The 20,637-nt window shown below is 43.7% G+C and overlaps 1 protein-coding gene across 1 annotated transcript in view; it reads right to left on the reverse strand.

The window, feature by feature from the left end:
* NHERF4 (NHERF family PDZ scaffold protein 4) overlaps window positions 1-20,637 on the reverse strand; it is a 247,570-nt gene that overhangs the window by 202,552 nt on the left and 24,381 nt on the right. The gene's annotated exons all lie outside the window — the stretch shown is intronic.

Consider the following 20,637-nt stretch of genomic DNA (forward strand, 5'->3'; position numbering starts at 1 on the left):
TGTTTTTAAAATCTATTTCTTAACATCAGCTATGAAGTGGCCTTGCCCTTTAACCTCTTAAGGACCAAGCAATTAGACATTTTTGATATTTCGTTTTTTTCTCACCTTTCAACAAGTACCACCATTTTTTTTATCTTTCTACCGACATGGCATGAGGCCTTGCTTTTTGAGGGATGGTTTGTACTTTTGAATAACATCATCGATTTTACTATGTTGTGTACTGAAAAACAGGAAAAAAAATCCTAGTGCAGTGAAATTACTAAAAAATAAATTAAAAAAAAGGAATTCGGCAATATCTCTTGATGTTTTGCTTCTATGATGTTTGTTGTGCTTGTAAAGATGAAATGGTGATATGATTCTACAGGTCAGTACGATTACGGTGATGTAAATCTTGTACTTTTTTTTCATTTAATTTGTGGAAAAAAAAAATTGCTTGTGCTGTCATTTTTTTTCAAGACCAATAATGTTTTCATTTTTCAGTCACTGGAGGTGTGTGAGGGCCATCGATATAAATGGCAATATATGCTTTTCAATCTACAAAAAGAAAAGTAACACACTGGCGCTAGTGATGGGTACGTGCAAGCTGCTGATACCGGACAGGTGCCGTGCCACACCTGTCACACCTACAGGTGAACCAGAAAACACTAAAGAATAAGGTATCGCGCTAAAACACTGAAATAGACTGATGTGGGTTTTGCAAAACCCTGCTGCGCCCACAGACTATAGATAATAGAAATACCAAGGCTGATAATAATAATACGTCGAGGTGATGATAAGCACTTGCTCCTTACCTAAATCGTGGAAGATAGTAACAATAGGGGTTACAGCCAGTGGATGTCGTTGCTGGGGGTTCAGGATAACCTGGCGGCAGGAGTAAACTGCAGCAGTTGGAGTGGTTGAAGGACGCGCAGAGCCAGAAGCGCCCCGGCCGGTAGTGATCCTGGATGCGCGGCTGAAAAAAATGGCTGACACTGCTCTGCAGCGTGTGACGTCACAAAGCTATGGAGCTTGGAATGGGGCAAAAAGCTAACCAACGCGTTTCGAGGGACTCCGTCCCTCTTCGTCAGGGTTACCGCCCCCTCCCTGCCGATGGTTATATATAGTTGTCCAATATAATTGACATGTTAACCCCTAAGGAACCGGATCACAAAAAGATATAAATGCGCAATGATTGTCACTACTAACCCATTCATTATAGTGGACGAGAACATGTTTCCCCTACACTTAATGTATAAATGGGATCATTTAAGAAGTATGTAAGATGCTGCAGAAAAGTCTAAAGTAAAGTTGCCCAGGACATTAGACGCCTTCACAAATATTTAAAATAGGACTAAATTGCCTTTATTAATACTATTAAAACTAGAAAAGGATGTTAAAATATACCACTATGGTAAAATATACCGCTATGGTACAACAGGTGCTACTTATATAAAGATTAAAAACCATGTGAAAACAACATATAAATGATAATATAAATATAAATATATGTAAAAAACCTCAAAAAGAGGATATACTAGTATACAACTATTTATTGGAAATTTGGATAAAACAATTACACAAGATTTGATTAAAATTTTGAACAAGAACCACCCCATTTCTAAAAGTTAAAACGCGTATAGTTCTAACTCGTAGTTCAGGCCCATAGGGGCCAGACTGTTTAGATTAAAAATCCATTGGGATTCGACCCTGGACATTTTCTTCAGGTAATCCCCACCCCTTTGGTTATGAGGAACAATCTGTATACCACAAAAAATGACATTCCTCAGGGACTGGTTGTGTTTGTCCTTAAAGTGAGGAGAAAGGGGATGTCCTAAAAAACCTTTTTGTATATTTTAAAAATGTTCCTTAAAGGGAACCTGTCACCCCGTTTTTTGAAGATGAGCTAAAAATTGCGTTAAATAGGGGCAGAGCTGGGCGTTACATTAGTGTCTTTTGTGTGCCTTTATTACCCACCTATGCTGCTGAAATACGTTTGTAAAGTCGCCGTTTTCTGCTGTCACTCACGCTGGTCTGGTCCTATGGGCGTGGTGACAGCGCTGTTTCTCCCCCAGATCAGGCTCATCATTACGTTGGTGGCGTAGTGGTGTGCGCATGTCCAACAGAGAATATCCACTGCCCAGGAGATGAAAAAGAGCGCGATCTGCGCTATTCAGCCGTTTACCGGTGGGCGCGGCCATCTTTCCTGTGGCCGCGCGTGCGCAGATGGAGCGCTCTGCTGCCCGGGGCTTCAGGAAAATGGCCGCGGGATTCCGCGCGTGCACAGATGGAGATCGCGGCGGCCATTTTCCTGAATCCCCGGGCAGCAGAGCCCCAAGTTATGCTAACATCTATGTTGCCAAATGGGAGGAGTCTCATATATATAAGGAAGGTAAACTATGTCCCGGTCTGGTGATGTGGCGTCGTTTTATTGACGACATTTTGTTTATATGGGAAGGGTCCCAAGTTGAGCTCAGTACCTTTTTATTGGGACTTAACAACAATTCCTGTGGCCTGGAATTTACTTCTCACACAAGCCCTGTGGAGGTTAATTTTTTGGATCTTACCATTTATGTGGGGAATAATCAATTGCACACTAAATGCCACCGGAAGATGGTAGATTCTAATAGCTTTATACACCTTACCAGCTGTCACCTCCCGGTTTGGCTTACAAACATCCCAAAAGGGCAATTTACGAGGATTAGACGCAATTGCTCAACGATTGAGGACTATTGGAATATGGAATCAAGCTTTCTGACTAAGAAATTTCTGGAAAAGGGGTACCCCAGGCCGCTATTGGATAAAACGAAAAACGAGCTGGCCCAAACAGATAGGGGTTCTCTATTTGAACCACCATTCAAAAAGGACTCAAGCAATAGCAATACATCGGAACAGGTTACACTCTGCCATTTGTGACACAGTTCCATGCGGGTTATAATAAATTTGTTCGCATTATCCGCAAACACTGGCCTGTCTTACAGAAAGACAAAGTGGTAGGTGAGCTTCTTCCTGTCCACCCTAGGTTCGTATATAGGAGAGCCCAAACACTGGGCAATCTTATAGCCCCCACTACGGCAATTAACAATAAAAAGGGTTCTCAAACATTGAACCAATCAAGTGCCGGTTTTTCACCGTGTGGTGGCTGTTTTGGCTGTCTACATACTTCTTTTAAAAAAAATGACAAATTACATTCTTTGACACAGATGGTATGAAGGAGTTTCGAATTAAAGAAAGTATTTCCTGTTTTTCTTCAGGAGTCATTTATTTTATTAAATGCCCATGTGGGAAGGTATATGTTGGTCGCACCAAACGCCGTCTAATGGAGCGCATTAAGGAACATTTTAAAAATATACAAAAAGGTTTTTTAGGACATCCCCTTTCTCGTCACTTTAAGGACAAACACAACCAGTCCCTGAGGAATGTCATTTTTTGTGGTATACAGATTGTTCCTTATAACCAAAGGGGTGGGGATTACCTGAAGAAAATGTCCAGGGTCGAATCCCAATGGATTTTTAATCTAAACAGTCTGGCCACTATGGGCCTGAACTACGAGTTAGAACTATACGCGTTTTAACTTTTAGAAATGAGGTGGTTCTTGTTCAAAATTTTAATCAAATCTTGTGTAATTGTTTTATCCAAATTTCCAATAAATAGTTGTATACTAGTATATCCTCTTTTTGAGGTTTTTTACATATATTTATATTTATATTATCATTTATATGTTGTTTTCACATGGTTTTTAATCTTTATATAAGTAGCACCTATTGTACCATAGCGGTATATTTTACTATAGTGGTATATTTTAACATCCTTTTCTAGTTTTAATAGTATTAATAAAGGCAATTTAGTCCTATTTTAAATATTTGTGAAGGCGTCTAATGTCCTGGGCAACTTTACTTTAGATTTTTCTGCAGCATCTTACATACTTCTTAAATGATCCCATTTATACATTAAGTGTAAGGGAAACATGTTCTTGTTCACTATAATGAATGGGTTAGTAGTGACAATTATTGCGCATTTATATCTTTTCTGTGATCCGGTTCCTTAGGGGTTAACATGTCAATTATATTGGACAACTATATATAACCATCGGCAGGGAGGGGGCGGTAACCCTGACGAAGAGGGACGGAATCCCTCGAAACACGTTGGTTAGCTTTTTGCCCCATTCCAAGCTCCGTAGCTTTGTGACGTCACACGCTGCAGAGCAGTGTCAGCCATTTTTTTCAGCCGCACATCCAGGATCACTACCGGCCGGGGCGCTTCTGGCTCTGCGCGTCCTTCAACCACTCCAACTGCTGCAGTTTACTCCTGCCGCCAGGTTGTCCTGAACCCCCAGCAACGACATCCGCTGGCTGTAACCCCTATTGTTACTATCTTCCACGATTTAGGTAAGGAGCAAGTGCTTATCATCACCTCGACGTATTATTATTATCAGCCTTGGTATTTCTATTATCTATAGTCTGTGGGCGCAGCAGGGTTTTGCAAAACCCACATCAGTCTATTTCAGTGTTTTAGCGCGATACCTTATTCTTTAATGCTTTTCAATCTATATTCACTAGCACAGCAGAAGAGACGGAGCAGGATAATACGTTAAAACTGAACTTTTAATGACTATGGTAAAAACACCATAAAGAAATAAAGTATATACAATGAGAAAGTGCTCAGTGATACCAGTGCCAGGAATAAAAGTTTAGATCTCACCCAGTTCTTGTAAAGGACCAGAGTCATATACCAGACCAGGAGAAGGTGGCCAAAGGTGTGACCTGTAACCTAATGTCCCCTATCATGCCAATATAATGCCCACCCTGACAAGGGCTGCACCCAAGTGTGACTTATGAACCTGTGAAAAATACCATAAAAGAATATGACTCTGGTCCATTCAAGAATTGGGTGAGATCTAAACTTTTATTCCTGTCACTGGTATCACTGAGCAATTTATTATTTATTGTATACTTTATTTCTTTATGGTGTTTTTTGAACATATTCATTAAAAGTAAGGTTTTAACGAATTATCCTAGTCCGTCTCTTGTGCTGCACTAGTAATCATCTTGAAGTAGACCACAACGTTTTTTGTTGAGTAGAGACGACTGAAAAAAACACAATTTTGACCTTTTGTTTATTTTTGGCATCACAACTTTTAATCGATCAGGTTAATTAATTTTATATTTTGATAGATCAGCCTTTTATAGAAGCCTGTATGTTTATTTTGTGTATTATGTTTATTTTTAGTGGGGGAACAGGAGGTACAGGCTGGTCTTCATAGCTGTAATGTCATAGCAGTCACGGGGTGTTCATCAGACCCCTGGCTGTCATAACAACCCATCTTAACCCCAAAATCATGTTATAGAGGGCTGATTGGTGACTGGAATCAATGGCACTCTAAATGCCACTGCCAGAGGTTTACAGCATTTAACATGTTAACAGTAGCAGGCAGCGCTCAGCTTCACCCACGGATGTTAGAGACAGATGATGGCTGAATAACAGCCATTGTCTGCCGGAAATAGTGTGCGGTCAGTTCCTGAGCCCACTCCATACGACAGATCCAGACGAGCTCATTACATGTACGGTGCTTGTCGTTAAGGGGTTAAGGGACTTAAATAGATTTTGAAATATAAATATGGTAAATTGTAAGGCTTAATAATAAAGTCAGAGTTGGACAGCAGACTCAATGCTTAGGGTTCAATGCCAACCTTTCCACTTCTCATAAGTCAGATCTTAGTAATGAAAAAACTATGTAGATACTTTCAGATTAGTTTAATGTGGAAAGTAGTTTAATGGAAACAACATTGCATATGCAAAATTGAGGATGGCCTTCTAAAAAGTACCAAGCTATTTTCTTTTTGAATCAGATCATTTTTATTACAGAAAACCACTTTACAAAGTTTTTTGTTTTCTTTTTCCAAACAGGAAGAGGAAACAATAACAAGATATTGACATAGTTACAGATTAGTTCAAGGCAATATTTGCATTGTGTGTCTGCGTGTCACACTAAGCATGGAGTACAGAAAGAAGAGAACTATCTGAGGACTTCAGAACCAAAATTGTTGAAAAATATCAACAATCTCAAGGTTATATGTTCATATCCAGAGATCTTGATGTTCCTTTGTCCACAGTGCACAACATAATCAAGAAGTTTAATGGCACTGTAGCTAATCTACCTGGATGTGGACTGCAGAGAAAAATCCATGAAAGGTTGCAATGCAGGATAGTCCAGCTGGTTTATAAGCAGCCCCAATTAAGTTCCAAAGAAATTCAAACTGCCCTGCAGGCTTAGGGTGAATCAGTGTCAGCACGAACTATCTGTCTCCAATTGAATGAAATTAAACTCTCTGGCAGGAGACCTGGGGCCCCCCATTGCTGAACCAGAAACATATAAAAGCTATACTGAAGTTTGCCAAAATGTACATGAGTAAACCAAAATCATTCTGTAAAGCGTCTTCTGGACAGATGAGACCAAGATAGAGCTGTTTGGTAAAGCACATCATTCTACTGTTTACCAAAAATGGAATGATGCCTTCAAAGAAAAGGACACAATACCTACAGTAAAATATGGTGGAAGTTCAAAGATGTTTCGGGGTTGTTTTGCTACCTCTCCCACCTATGGAGAGATCTTAAAGATGTTGTTGGGAGAAGGCACCCTTCAAATATGAGAGACCTAGAGGGAATAGCAAAAGAAGAGTCGTCCAATATTCCAGTTGAGAGGCGTAAGAAGCTTGTTGATGGTTATAGGTAGCAATTGATTGCAGTTATTTATTCCAAAGGGTGTGGAACCAAATATTAAGTTGAGGGTGACAATTTTTCCCAGCCCTTTTTGAGGTTTTGTGTGAAATGATGTCCAATTTGCCTTTTTTTCTCTCTCTGTTTTTTTTGTGTTGTTCCAATACACAGAAAGGAAATAAATGTGTATAACAAAACATGTGTAATTGCAATAATTTTCTGGGAGATATACTTCATTTTTGGAACTTCAAGGTGTCATGTCGGACGCTGTTCAGACCAGGTCGATCGACAGACAGCGGTAATTCCGCTTTTGACCACTATGTGCTCATTGGCGTTGGCTAGATTTTATCTAGCTGGTCCAGGGTTAATTTACCTGATGCTCGGATTGGAAGCTGGGCCATGCCCATTGCCTTTAAATAGTTCTCCTGAACATTGGGCGTCGCCGATTATAGCTTCTGTCTTGTGCATTGTTATCTCGGTCTGGAGTGGTGAGCAAGTAGTTGGAGTATCGATGCTGGTGGTGTATTTCCCTTTGTCTTATTTACTCCTTCCTATATTTGTATTTATTTTGCCCTGCGCATTTATAGTGTATTCCTGAGTGACTGCGGCGTGGTGTATATTTTCCGTTATCCTTGTCTGTTCTAACTGTGGATTTTGGTGTATGATCTTTTCACCGGGTGGTGGGCGGTGGTTTCAGCCTAGGGTTGAAACAGGAGACAGGGCGCGGGTCGAGGCCTAGACATGCACAAGATCAGTGTAAACTCTAGGTAGAGGGTCAGTCAGGATTTCCCTAGCCTGAGGGAAACTGCAGGGGCCCGGGTTATTAGCTCTTGCCCACCTATTCTCCCCGTGACATTATAATCGGCCTTTAAAAAAAAAAAAAAAAAAGGGGGTTTCCTTTTTTTTGTTTTGTCATGGATTCCATGACTTCCATAACCCGCCAGTTGGAGGCGCTGTCCCTACAGGTCACTGAGTTGAGGGGGACAGTGCAGCAACAGGGACTAGCAGTATCTAATGTGCAAGCTGGAGCAACAGGTAGAGTTGCTGAACCTAAGTTTCCTTTGCCTGAAAAATTTGCTGGGGAACGCAGTAAATTTGTTTCTTTTCGTGAAGCTTGCAAACTATATTTCCGTATGCGCCCGATCTCCTCAGGTAATGAGGCTCAGCGTGTGGGCCTGGTGTTGTCATTGTTAAGCGGGGATCCCCATGCATGGGCATTTTCTTTGCCATCTGATTCTGCTGCATTTGACTCTGTGGAGAGTTTTTTTTCCTTTCTTGGAAATATTTACAATGAGCCAGACAGAATGGCTCTAGCAGAATCTAAGATACGCACTATTCGCCAGGGGGAGCGAGTAGCAGAGGATTACTGTTCTGAATTTCTTCGCTGGGCAATCGATACACAGTGGAATGATCAAGCGCTGTGGAGTCAGCTTATTCATGGGGTTTCTGGAAGGGTTAAAAAAGCCCTTCTGATGTACGAGACTCTTACTTCTCTAGATTCCGCTATGAGTCTGGTTGTCGGCATTGATCGCCATTTGCATCAGGGGGCGCATGAGACACCGCCTATGGGAGAGGGTTTAGGTTCAAGTGTGGTTGCTGCAGGTGAGCCCACGGAGCCTATGCAAATTGCAGGGGTGTCACATGTGAAGCGTCGAGCCCCTGAGCTCAGGAAGCAGGGAGCCTGTTTTTACTGTGGTAAGACTGGTCATTTTATTAACATCTGTCCTCTACTGTCTAAAAAAAATGCAACGGTGGAAAACTTCTAAGCTCAGAGGGTGTGGAGGAGACCAATCTGAGCTTATGTATATCCTCCATGGTGGTTTTTCAATGCATGCTCCCTGCTAAGGTTATAATCGCTGGCAGTGAGCTGCCAATTACTGTGTTTGTGGATAGTGGTTCAGCGACAAATCTCATTGATGAGGAGTTTGCGCGCACAGCAGGTTTTAGGATTGAAAAACTGCCTCATCCTTTCCGCGTGGTCACCATCAATGCTGCTCCTCTCTCATAGGGGGAGATTACTGAATTTGTGGCTGAGGTGAAACTCCACATTGGGGTTCTACATTCCGAGCAGGTTACATGTAAGGTGCTCAGGAATCTTCCTGCTCAGGTGGTTTTGGGTTTTTAATGGTTGTCTATGCACAACCCGGTAATTGACTGGAAAACTCAGGACATAATTCAGTGGAGCGAATTCTGCCAGGAGAATTGCCTGGCCACATGTGTGTCTGCTGTGACTTCAAGTGTTCCGGAGTCACTTCTGGATTTTGTGGATGTGTTCTCTGAGAAGGGTTGTTCAGCGTTGCCGCCACATCGCCCCTATGACTGTACTATCAGATTTAAACCAGGGGCCAAATTGCCTAAAGCAAGGATGTTTAACATCTCCGGTCCGGAGAGACAAGCGTTAAAAGATTACATTGCTGAAAGTTTGAGCAAAGGGCACATCAGGCCTTCATCCCCGCCTGTGGCAGCAGGGTTCTTCTTCGTGAAGAAGAAAGATGGCGGATTACGCCCTTGTTTGGATTTCAGGGAATTGTACCAGATTACGGTTCGTGATCCATACCCTATGCCACTAATACCAGATTTGTTCAACCAGGTGGCAGGCGCTAAGTGGTTTACCAAGCTTGACCTCAGGGGGGCGTACAACCTCATAAGAGTCCGTCAATGTGATGAGTGGAAGACGGCTTTTTATACCCCTGAGGGTCATTTTGAAAATTTGGTGATGCCATTTGGGTTGACTAACGCACATGCAGTGTTCCAACATTTCATTAATGATGTGTTTTCGCATGTTTTGGGGAAATTCGTTATCGTGTACCTAGATAACATTCTCATATATTCTTGCGACCGTGATACTCATTTAGATCATGTCAGGCAGGTGTTACAGCTTCTCAGAGAGAATAAGCTGTCTGCTAAACTTGAGAAATGTGTATTTTCTGTTCAAGAGTTGCCTTTCTTGGGTTATATTGTGTCTGCTTCTGGTTTTAAAATGGACGCCGCTAAGGTGCACGCGGTGCTGCATTGGGAATGGCCTGATAACCTGAAAGAACTTCAGCGGTTCCTTGGGTTTTCTAACTACTATAGGAAATTTATCAAGGATTTTTCCATCATTGCTAAACCGCTAACTGACATGACTAAAAAGGGTACCAATTTCTCCATTTGGCCTGAGGCTGCTGTGCGCGCATTTGAATTCCTTAAGAACAGTTTTGTTTCAGCCCCCATTCTTGTGCAGCCAGACGTATCAAAACCTTTTGTTGTGGAAGTCGATGTGTCTGAGGTTGGTGTGGGGGCGGTACTATCACAAGGCTCATCTTTGAGTGATTTGCGTCCATGCGCCTATTTCTCCAAGAAACTGTTGTCCGCCGAACGTAACTACGATATCGGCAACAGGGAGTTGTTGGTAATCAAGTTTGCCTTTGAGGAATGGCGACACTTCTTGGAGGGGTCGGTACATCAGGTTACTGTTATTACCGATCATAAGAATCTGCTGTATTTGGAGTCAGCCAAGCGTCTGTCCCCCAGGCAGGCTCGCTGGGCATTGTTTTTCAGGCGGTTCAATTTTGTTGTCACTTACAGACCGGGGTCTAAAAACACTAAGGCGGATGCTCTGTCCAGGTGTTTTCCGGGGGGTGAACCTTGGGAAGATCCAGTACCCATCCTCCAAAAGGGTGTTGTGGTTTCGGCTCTCACTACCGAGGTTGAGGCTGAGATTGCCGAGGCTCAGGAGGAGGTACCATCTGAGCTTCCCATCAACAATTCTTTTGTACCGCTTCATCTCCGCTTAAAGGTTTTGGCGGAGCATCATGATGCTGTCCTGGCTGGCCACCCAGGGGTTAGAGGTACCTTGGAGTTGGTGTCACGTCGGTTTTGGTGGCCCAAGATCCGACAGGATGTGGTCTCATACGTGTCAGCTTGTACCACGTGCGCTAGGGCTAAGACGCCCCACTCCTGTCCTGTTGGCACACTACTTCCTCTTGAAGTACCTAGTAAGCCATGGACGGAAATCTCCATGGATTTCATCACTGATTTGCCCTCATCAGCTGGGAACACGGTCATCTTGGTGATTGTTGATCGGTTTCTAAAATGTTGCACTTTGTGTCTTTGCCTTCATTGCCTAACGCTAAGACTCTGGCTAAGGTATTTGTGCAGGAGGTGGTCAGACTTCATGGGGTTCCGTCTGACATCGTGTCTGATAGGGGGTCTCAGTTTGTGGCAAAATTTTGGAAAGCATTTTGCTCATGGCTGGGGATCAAGTTGTCTCATTCTTCGGCGTTTCATCCTCAGTTAAATGGTCAGACTGAGCGTATGAACCAAAATTTGGAACAGTACTTACGCTGCTTTGTCTCTGATAACCAGTTGAGTTTGCCATCAATAATCACCGCGTGCGTGTGTCTTTCCTCTAATACTCACAGTCAATATTTGTGGGGGGCTGCCTATCCTTTGGGGTTCTGCTCTGAGGCAAGATAGAATTCCCATTTCCATCTATAGGGGTATTTAGTCCTCCGGCTGTGTCGAGGTGTCTAGGATGTGTTAGGTACACCCCACGGCTACTTCTAGTTGCGGTGACAGTTTAGGGTTTGCGGTCAGTACAGGTTCCACCTACTCCTGAGAAAGTCTCATGCGGCTCCAAGGTCACCGGATCATAACAGTTATCCACAAAAAACATAAGACTCAAAATACCATCCCTTAAATTGGGTCCACGGTTTATTGGTCCATTTAGGGTCATCGCCGTCATTAACCCAGTAGCGTACCGATTGGAGCTTCCCATGGTGTATAAGATACACAACGTGTTCCACAGGTCTCTTTTAAAGGTGGTGGGTTCTGTGGACGCAGCGCCTATGTCACCTCCAGTCTTGGTGGATGGTAATTTGGAATTTGAAGTCTCCAAGGTGGTTGACTCTCGTGTAGTGCGCCGCATTTTACAGTACTTGGTACACTGGCGTGGTTATGGGCCTGAGGAGAGGTCCTGGGTACCAGCCTCGGACATTCATGCGGATCGGCTGGTCAGGTTTTTTCACCGTCACCATCCGGACAAGCCGGGTCCTATAAGCAGTGAGGGCCCTGGGGTCCCTCGTAGAAGGCGGGGTACTGTCATGTCGGACGCTGTTCAGACCAGGTCGTTCGACAGACAGCGGTAATTCCGCTTTTGACCACTATGTGCTCATTGGCGTCGGCTAGATTTTATCTAGCTGGTCCGGGGTTAATTTACCTGATGCTCAGATTGGAAGCTGGGCCATGCCCATTGCCTTTAAATAGTTCTCCTGAACATTGGGCGTCGCCGATTATAGCTTCTGTCTTGTGCATTGTTATCTCGGTCTGGAGTGGTGAGCAAGTAGTTGGAGTATCGTTGCTGGTGGTGTATTTCCCTTTGTCTTATTTACTCCTTCCTATATTTGTATTTATTTTGCCCTGTGCATTTATAGTGTATTCCTGACTGACTGCGGCGTGGTGTATATTTTTCGTTATCCTTGTCTGTTCTAACTGTGGGTTTTGGTGTATGATCTTTTCACCGGGTGGTGGGCGGTGGTTTCAGCCTAGGGTTGAAACAGGAGACAGGGCGAGGGTCGAGGCCTAGACATGCACACCATCAGTGTAAACTCTAGGTAGAGGGTCAGTCAGGATTTCCCTAGTCCGAGGGAAACTGCAGGGGCCCGGGTTATTAGCTCTTGCCCACCTAGTCTCCCCGTGACACAAGGGTGCCAACGCTTTCAGCCATAACTGTATTTGTTGTGGGGCTTACTTCTCTTCTTTCGTCTCCACTTTGTGTCTATACATACATCTTTTTCAGATGGGTCCACTCCGAAACCTGCCAACTAAAACGCTCATTAGAATGAAAATAAGTATTTTGATATAAAAATTACATGCTTTTTTTCAGTTTTTCACATATACAGTACAGACCAAAAGTTTGGACACACCTTCTCATTTAAAGATTTTTCTGTATTTTCATGACTATGAAAATTGTACATTCACACTGAAGGCATCAAACTATGAATTAACACATGTGGAATTATATACTTAACAAAAAAGTGTGAAACAACTGAAATTATGTCTTCTATTCTAGGTTCTTCACAGTAGCCACCTTTTGCTTTGATGACTGCTTTGCACACTCTTGGCATTCTCTTGATGAGCTTCAAGAGGTAGTCACCGGGAATGATTTTCACTTCACAGGTGTGCCCTGTCAGGTTTAATAAGTGGGATTTCTTGCCTTATAAATGGGGTTGGGCAGAAGTCTGGTGGATACACAGCTGATAGTCCTACTGAATAGACTGTTAAAATTTGTATTACGGCAAGAAAAAAGCAGCTAAGTAAAGAAAAACGAGTGGCCAACATTACTTTAAAAAATGAAGGTCAGTCAGTCCGAAAAATTGGGAAAACTTTGAAAGTGTCCCCAAGTGCAGTGGCAAAAACCATCAAGCGCTACAAAGAAACTGGCTCACATGAGGACTGTCCCAGGAAAGGAAGACCAAGAGTCACCTCTGCTTCTGAGGATAAGTTTATCCGAGTCACCAGCCTCAGAAATCGCAGGTTAACAGCAGCTCAGATTAGAGACCAGGTCAATGCCACACAGAGTTCTAGCAGCAGACACATCTCTACAACAACTGTTAAGAGGATACTTTGTGCAGCAGGCCTTCATGGTAAAATAGCTGCTAGGAAACCACTGCTAAGGACAGGCAACAAGCAGAAGAGACTTGTTTGGGCTAAAGAACACAAGGAATGGACATTAGACCAGTAGAAATCTGTGCTTTGGTCTGATGAGTCCAAATTTGAGATCTTTGGTTCCAACCACCATGTCTTTGTGCGATGCACAAAAAGTGAACGGATGGACTCTACATGCCTGGTTCCCACCGTGAAGCATGGAGGAGAAGGTGTGAGGGTGCGGGGGTGCTTTTCTGGTGACACTGTTGGGGATTTATTCAAAATTGAAGGCGTACTGAACCAGCATGGCTACCACAGCATCTTGCAGGGGCATGCTATTCCATCCAGTTTGCATTTAGTTGGGCCATCATTTATTTTTCAACAGGAAAATGACCCCAAACACACCTCCAGGCTGTGTAAGGGCTATTTGACCAAGGAGGAGAGTGATGGGGTGCTACACCAGATGATCTGGCCTCTAAATCCAATCGAGATGGTTTGGGTGAACTGGACCGCAGAGTGAAGGCAAAAGGGCCAACAAGTGCTAAGCATCTCTGGGAACTCCTTCAAGATTGTTGAAAGACCATTCCCGGTGAATACATGGAAATACAGAAAAATCTTTAAATGAGAAGGTGTGTCCAAACTTTTGGTCTGTACTGTATGTTCAGACTTCTGAGAAATTATTAACAGCTACACGTTTCAAAAGATGTTAAGTAGTGATGAGAGAATATACTCGTTACTCGAGATTTCTCGAGCATGCTCGGGGGTCTTCTGAGTATTTTTTTAGTGCTTGGAGTTTTTGATTTTATTGCCGCAGCTGGATGATTTACATCTGTTAGCCAGCATAAGTACATGTGGGGATTCCCTAGCAACCAGGCAACCCCCACATGTACTAATGCTGGCTAACAGATGTAAATCATTCAGCTGCAGCAAGAAAAACTAAATCTCCGAGCACTAAAAAATACTCTGAGGACCCCTGAGCATGCTCGAGAAATCTCGAGTAATGAGTATATTCGCTCATCACAAATGTTCAGCAATAGATATCAGCAAAACCTCAAATTCGACTCAAATGTACCTCATTTGAATTTGGGTTCGGATTCTCGACCATTTTCCCTCAAAGTTGGCAAAATTCAGACACAGTTTGGTTAATTATCTTGTTTCCACTAATGTTTTTGTTAAGACTTTGGCTAGGATAGTTGTGCAGTATGATGATCGGGGGAACATGTTTTATGAGAGGTGGGGATGGGTAGAGGTCTGAGGAATGGAGGATTATTTATTTTTAATTAACTTAGTGTGTGCAGATTCCGGAAGCCAATCAGGGTGCAGAAACATCCACAATGTTGAGACACAAGGGTCTCTCTCATTGCCGAAGTCACATGTCCCTTTCCATATAAAAAGTGGACATTTGTTATGATCCGGTGACCCTGGAGCCGCATGAGACTATCTCTGGAGTAGGTGGTACCTGTACTGACCGCAATCCTAATACTGACACCGCAACTAGAAGTAGCCGTGGGATGTACCTAACCAGGCCTAGACACCTCGACACAGCAGGAGGACTAAATACCCCTAAAGATGGAAATGGGAAATCCTATCTTGCCTCAGAGCAGAGCCCCGAAGGATAGGCAGCCCCCCACAAATATTGACTGTGAGTTTAAGAGGAAATACGTACACAGGCAGAAAAGACAGAGTTTAGCAAAAGAGGCACTAATAGCTAAATAGAAAAGGATAGGACAGAGTTCTAAGCGGTCAGTATTAAAACACTAGAAAAATCCACAGCAGAATATACTATATACTACATCTAACTAAAGACATAGGATGTATATCTGCATCTCCAGAAAACCAGCATGACAGAAAAATCCAAACAAGTCTAAGCTGGACAAAAACACAGTAGATTGCACTGCACATAAAAGCACACTGCATGCGTGCTACAGAGAACCAAAACAAGACACTTATCTTAGCTGAAATGACAGCAGGGCAAGTGGAGCCAGACAGAGATGCAATCCCTCCAAGATACAATGGACAACTGGCAGGGATTGATGGATCCTACAAACCTAAATACCTAATAGAGCTGCAATAAGCAGAAACACCTGCCCAGCTTTTAATCCAGAGACCATTGCACTACCACTAACAACCACCGGAGGGAGCCCAAGAGCAGAATTCACAACAGTACCACCCCTTGAAGAGGGGTCACCGAACCCTCACCAGAGCCCCCAGGCCGATCAGGACGAGCCAGATGAAAGGCCCGAACCAAATCAGCAGCATGGACATCAGAGGCAAAAACCCAAGAATTATCCTCCTGGCCGTAACCCTTCCATTTGACAAGGTACTGAAGCTTCCGTCTCGAAAAACGAGAATCCAAAATCTTCTCAACCACATACTCCAACTCCCCATCAGCCAACACAGGAGCCGGAGGATCAACAGAGGGAAGAACGGGCACCACATATTTCCGCAATAAAGATCTATGGAAAACATTATGGATAGCAAAAGATGCCGGAAGGGCCAAACGAAAAGACACCGGATTGATAATCTCAGAAATCCTATAAGGACCAATAAACCGAGGCTTAAACTTAGGGGAAGAAACCTTCATAGGAACATGACGGGAAGACAACCAGACCAAATCCCCAACCCGAAGCCGGGAACCAACACACCGACGACGATTAGCAAAACGTTGCGCCTCCTCCTGAGACAACACCAAATTGTCCACCACATGAGCCTAAATTTGCTGCAACCTGTCAACCACAGAATCCACACCAGGACAATCAGAAGGCTCAACCTGCCCTGAAGAAAAACGAGGATGAAAACCAAAATTACAAAAGAAGGGCGAAACCAAGGTAGCCGAACTAGCCCGATTATTAAGGGCAAACTCGGCCAATGGCAAGAAAGCCACCCAATCATCCTGATCAGCAGACACGAAGCATCTTAAATAAGTTTCCAAAGTCTGATTAGTTCGGTCGGTTTGGCCATTTGTCTGAGGATGAAATGCGGAAGAAAAAGACAAATCAATGCCCAGCCTAGCACAAAAGGCTCGCCAAAACCTAGAAACAAACTGGGAACCTCTGTCGGACACAATATTCTCCGGAATACCATGCAAACGAACCATATGCTGAAAAAACAATTGAACCAAATCAGAAGAGGAAGGCAACTTAGGCAAAGGCATCAAATGAACCATCTTAGAAAACCGGTCACAAACCACCCAGATAACCGACATCCTCTGGGAAACCGGAAGGTCTGAAATAAAATCCATAGAAATATGCGTCCAAGGCCTCTCAGGGACCGGCAAAGGCAAAAGCAACCCACTAGCGGGAACAACAAGGCTTAGTGCACAAGTCCCACAGGACTGCACAAAAGAACGCACATCCCACGACAAAGAAGGCCACCAAAAAGACCTACCAACCAAATCTCTGGTACCAAAAATACCAGGATGACCAGCCAACACAGAACAATGAACCTCCGAAATCACCCTACTAGTCCATTTATCAGGAACGAACAGTTTCCCCACTGGACAGCGGTCAGGTTTGTCAGCCTGAAATTCCTGAAGAACCCGTCGCAGATCAGGGAAGATGGCAGAAAGGACCACCCCTTCCTTTAGAATGCCGACCGGTTCAAGGACCTCCGGAGAATCAGGCAAAAAGCTCCTAGAGAGGGCATCAGCCTTAATATTCTTAGAACCCGGAAGATACGAGACCACGAAATCAAAACAGGAGAAAAACAAAGACCATTGAGCCTGTCTAGGATTCAGCCGCTTGGCAGACTAGAGGTAAATCAGACTTTTATGATCGGTCAATACCACAATACGATGCTTGGCTCCCTCAAGCCAATGTCGCCATTCCTCGAACGCCCACTTCATAGCCAACAATTCCCGATTGCCGACATCATAATTACATACAGCAGGCGAAAATTTTCGGGAAAAGAAGGCACATGGTTTCATCAAGGAACCATCAGAATTCCTCTGAGATAAAACGGCCCCTGCCCCAATCTCAGAAGCGTCAACCTCAACCTGAAATGGAAGAGAAACATCTGGCTGACGCAACACCGGGGCAGAAGTAAATCGGCGTTTAAGCTCCTGAAAGGCAGAGACAGCCGCAGAGGACCAATTCGTCACATCAGCGCCCTTTTTCGTCAAATCGGTCAGAGGTTTAACCACACTGGAGAACTTAGCAATGAAACGGTGATAAAAATTAGCAAAGCCCAAAAATTTCTGAAGACTCTTCACAGACGTGGACTGAATCCAATCATGAATGGTCTGAACCTTAAACGGATCCACCTCTATAGATGAGGGAGAAAAAATAAAGCCCAAAAAAGAAACCTTCTGCACTCCAAAAAGACACTTAGACCCCTTCGCAAATAAAGCATTGTCACGAAGGATCTGAAAAACCATCCTGACCTGTTTCACATGAGACTCCCAATCATCGGAAAAAATCAAAATGTCATCCAAATATACAATCATGAATTTATCAAGAAAATTCCGAAAGATATCATGCATGAAGGACTGAAAAACAGATGGAGCATTAGAGAGCCCGAAGGGCATCACAAGGTATTCAAAATGGCCCTCGGGCGTATTAAACGCAGTTTTCCATTCGTCACCCTGCTTAATACGAATAAGATTATATGCCCCTCGAAGGTCAATCTTAGTAAACCAACTAGCCCCCTTAATCCTAGCGAACAAATCGGAAAGCAAAGGCAAAGGGCATTGAAATTTGACCGTGATCTTATTCAAGAGGCGATAATCAATATAAGGTCTCAAGGTGCCATCCTTCTTGGCAACAAAAAAAAATCCCGCTCCCAATGGTGAAGAAGATGGCCGAATATGCCCTTTCTCCAAAGACTCCTTAATATAACTCTGCATGGCGGTATGTTCAGGCACAGACAGGTTGAAAAGTCGGCCCTTAGGAAACTTACAACCTGGAATCAAGTCAATAGCACAATCACAGTCCCTATGCGGTGGAAGGGAACTGGACTTGGGCTCATTGAACACATCCTGAAAATCAGGCAAGAACTCTGGAATTTCAGAAGGGGGGGAAGAGGAGATTGACATCAAAGGAACGTCACCATGAACTCCCTGACAACCCCAACTAGTCACAGACATAGATTTCCAATCCAACACCGGATTATGTACCTGCAACCATGGAAAACCCAGCACAATAGCGTCATGCAAATTATGCAACACCAAAAAGCGACAGTCCTCCCGATGGGCTGGCGCCATGCACATGGTCACCTGTGTCCAAAACTGGGGTTTATTTTTAGCCAAAGGTGTAGCATCAATGCCCCTTAAAGGAATAGGGTTCTCCAAAGACTGCAAGGGGAAACCACAACGTCTAGCGAATTCAAAGTCCATTAAATTCAAAGTGGCGCCAGAATCTACAAACGCCATGACAGAAAATGATGACAATGAGCAGATCAATGTCACAGATATACGTAAGCTACTTACGGGTAGCGGTGTTTTTCAGGAGCCCATGACAGCACCACGAGAGAGGGGATCCGCCCTTCAGGGACAGGAAACCTTCAGACATAAAAGGGCGGCACCTCTCTCCTCCGTCAGTTGGTTTACAGAGCATGAGAGAATCTCCTAGGTTAGTAGCATATCAACATTAAAACATGGTACAATTCACCCAGTGAATAAAACTTAGGACCTAATGTAAAGAAGGTGCTGACCCAAACAAGAAAAGAGGGTAGGGAATATAAGGGTGCTGTCATGGGCTCCTGAAAAACACCGCTACCCGTAAGTAGCTTACGTATTTATTCAGTTGCCATGACAGCACCACGAGAGACTTTCAGAGAAGTAAAAGAGACTAGGGAGGGATAACTGCTTCAAGCACCCTTCTCCCAAATGTGAGATCTGAGGAGCTACCCAAATCTAGTCTATAGTGCCTAAGAAAAGTAGACGGAGAAGACCATGTGGCCGCCTTACAAATGTCTTCAATCGATACTTCCGATCTTTCTGCCCAGGAAGTAGCCATGGCTCGAGTGGAGTGAGCTTTTATACCCTCCGGGATCTGCACACCACCTGCTGAATAAGCCAGAGAAATCGCCTCCCTGATCCATCTAGCTAATGTGTTTTTGGACACCCTAAGTACTTTCCTAACCCCCTGGAAGGATACAAATAGGGAATTATCCTTCTTCCACGCATCGGTAACCGAAATATATTTAAGAAGACATCTTCTCACATCTAGCAAATGGAATTTTCGTTCTTTATCATTAGTGGGGTTAGAACAAAACGAAGGCAAAACAACTTCCTGTAGTCTATGGAACTTTGAGGCTACTTTCGGAAGGTAAAGAGGATCAGGTTTTAAGATAACTCTGTCTTCTCTAAACTGCATGTATGGAAGCTGTCTAGATAGAGCCTGCAGGTCACTAACCCTTCTTGCGGACGTGAGTGCGACTAAAAGGGCAGTTTTGAAGGATAGGATTTTAATTGGCACTGTGTCAATAGGTTCAAACGGTGCTTCCATTAGAGCGGAAAGCACAAAATTTAAGTCCCACGGAACCAATTTTTGTTTAATTAGAGGTCTGGACCTAGACGTGGCCTTGAAAAATCTGGATATCCAGTAATTATTGGCTAATTTATTATTATACAGAGCCCCCAGAGCTGATACTTGGACTCTGAGAGTGCTTGTGGCCAATCCCATCTGTAACCCTTTTTGCAGAAATTCCAAAATTTTCTTGACACAGATTTTTTGGTCAATACGTGACCCTGAAACCTCTAAAAAAAATTTCCAAATTCTAACGTAGACATTTGTTGTGGATGGTTTTCTACTTTTTAGTAGTGTATTTACAAGGTCTTGAGAAAACCCCTTTGCTCTTAATAGTGACCTCTCAAATTCCACGCCGCTAGATGCAAGTTGGCGACTCGTGGATGGAGAATTGGGCCCTGGGAGAGGAGATCCGATGTTTCTGGGAGAATCCACGGCTGAGAGATGGACATTTTCCTCAGCCAAGGAAACCATGATCTTCGAGGCCAGAACGGGGCTATCATGATTACCCGGGCCTTGTCCTCCCGTATCTTCCTCAGAACTAATGGTATTAAATTTAGAGGGGGAAAGACATAAGCGAGATCGAAGTGCCATGGAATTAGGAGAGCATCCACTGCGTAAGGGTTTTCTCTGGGATTTAAGGAGCAGAAACGGTGTAGTTTCCTGTTTTCCTTGTTCGCGAAAAGGTCTATGTCTGGGCACCCCCATAAGCGAACAATCTGATTGAAGATAGTCTGGTTCAAGCTCCAATCTCCCTGACCGAGTTTGTTGCGGCTTTAATAGTCGGCCATGACATTGAGTTTCCCCTTTATGTGGAGAGCCGTGAGAGACAGAAGGTGTTTTTCGGCCA

Source organism: Ranitomeya variabilis, chromosome 4, assembly GCF_051348905.1.
Source record: "Ranitomeya variabilis isolate aRanVar5 chromosome 4, aRanVar5.hap1, whole genome shotgun sequence".
Taxonomy (NCBI): domain Eukaryota; kingdom Metazoa; phylum Chordata; class Amphibia; order Anura; family Dendrobatidae; genus Ranitomeya; species Ranitomeya variabilis.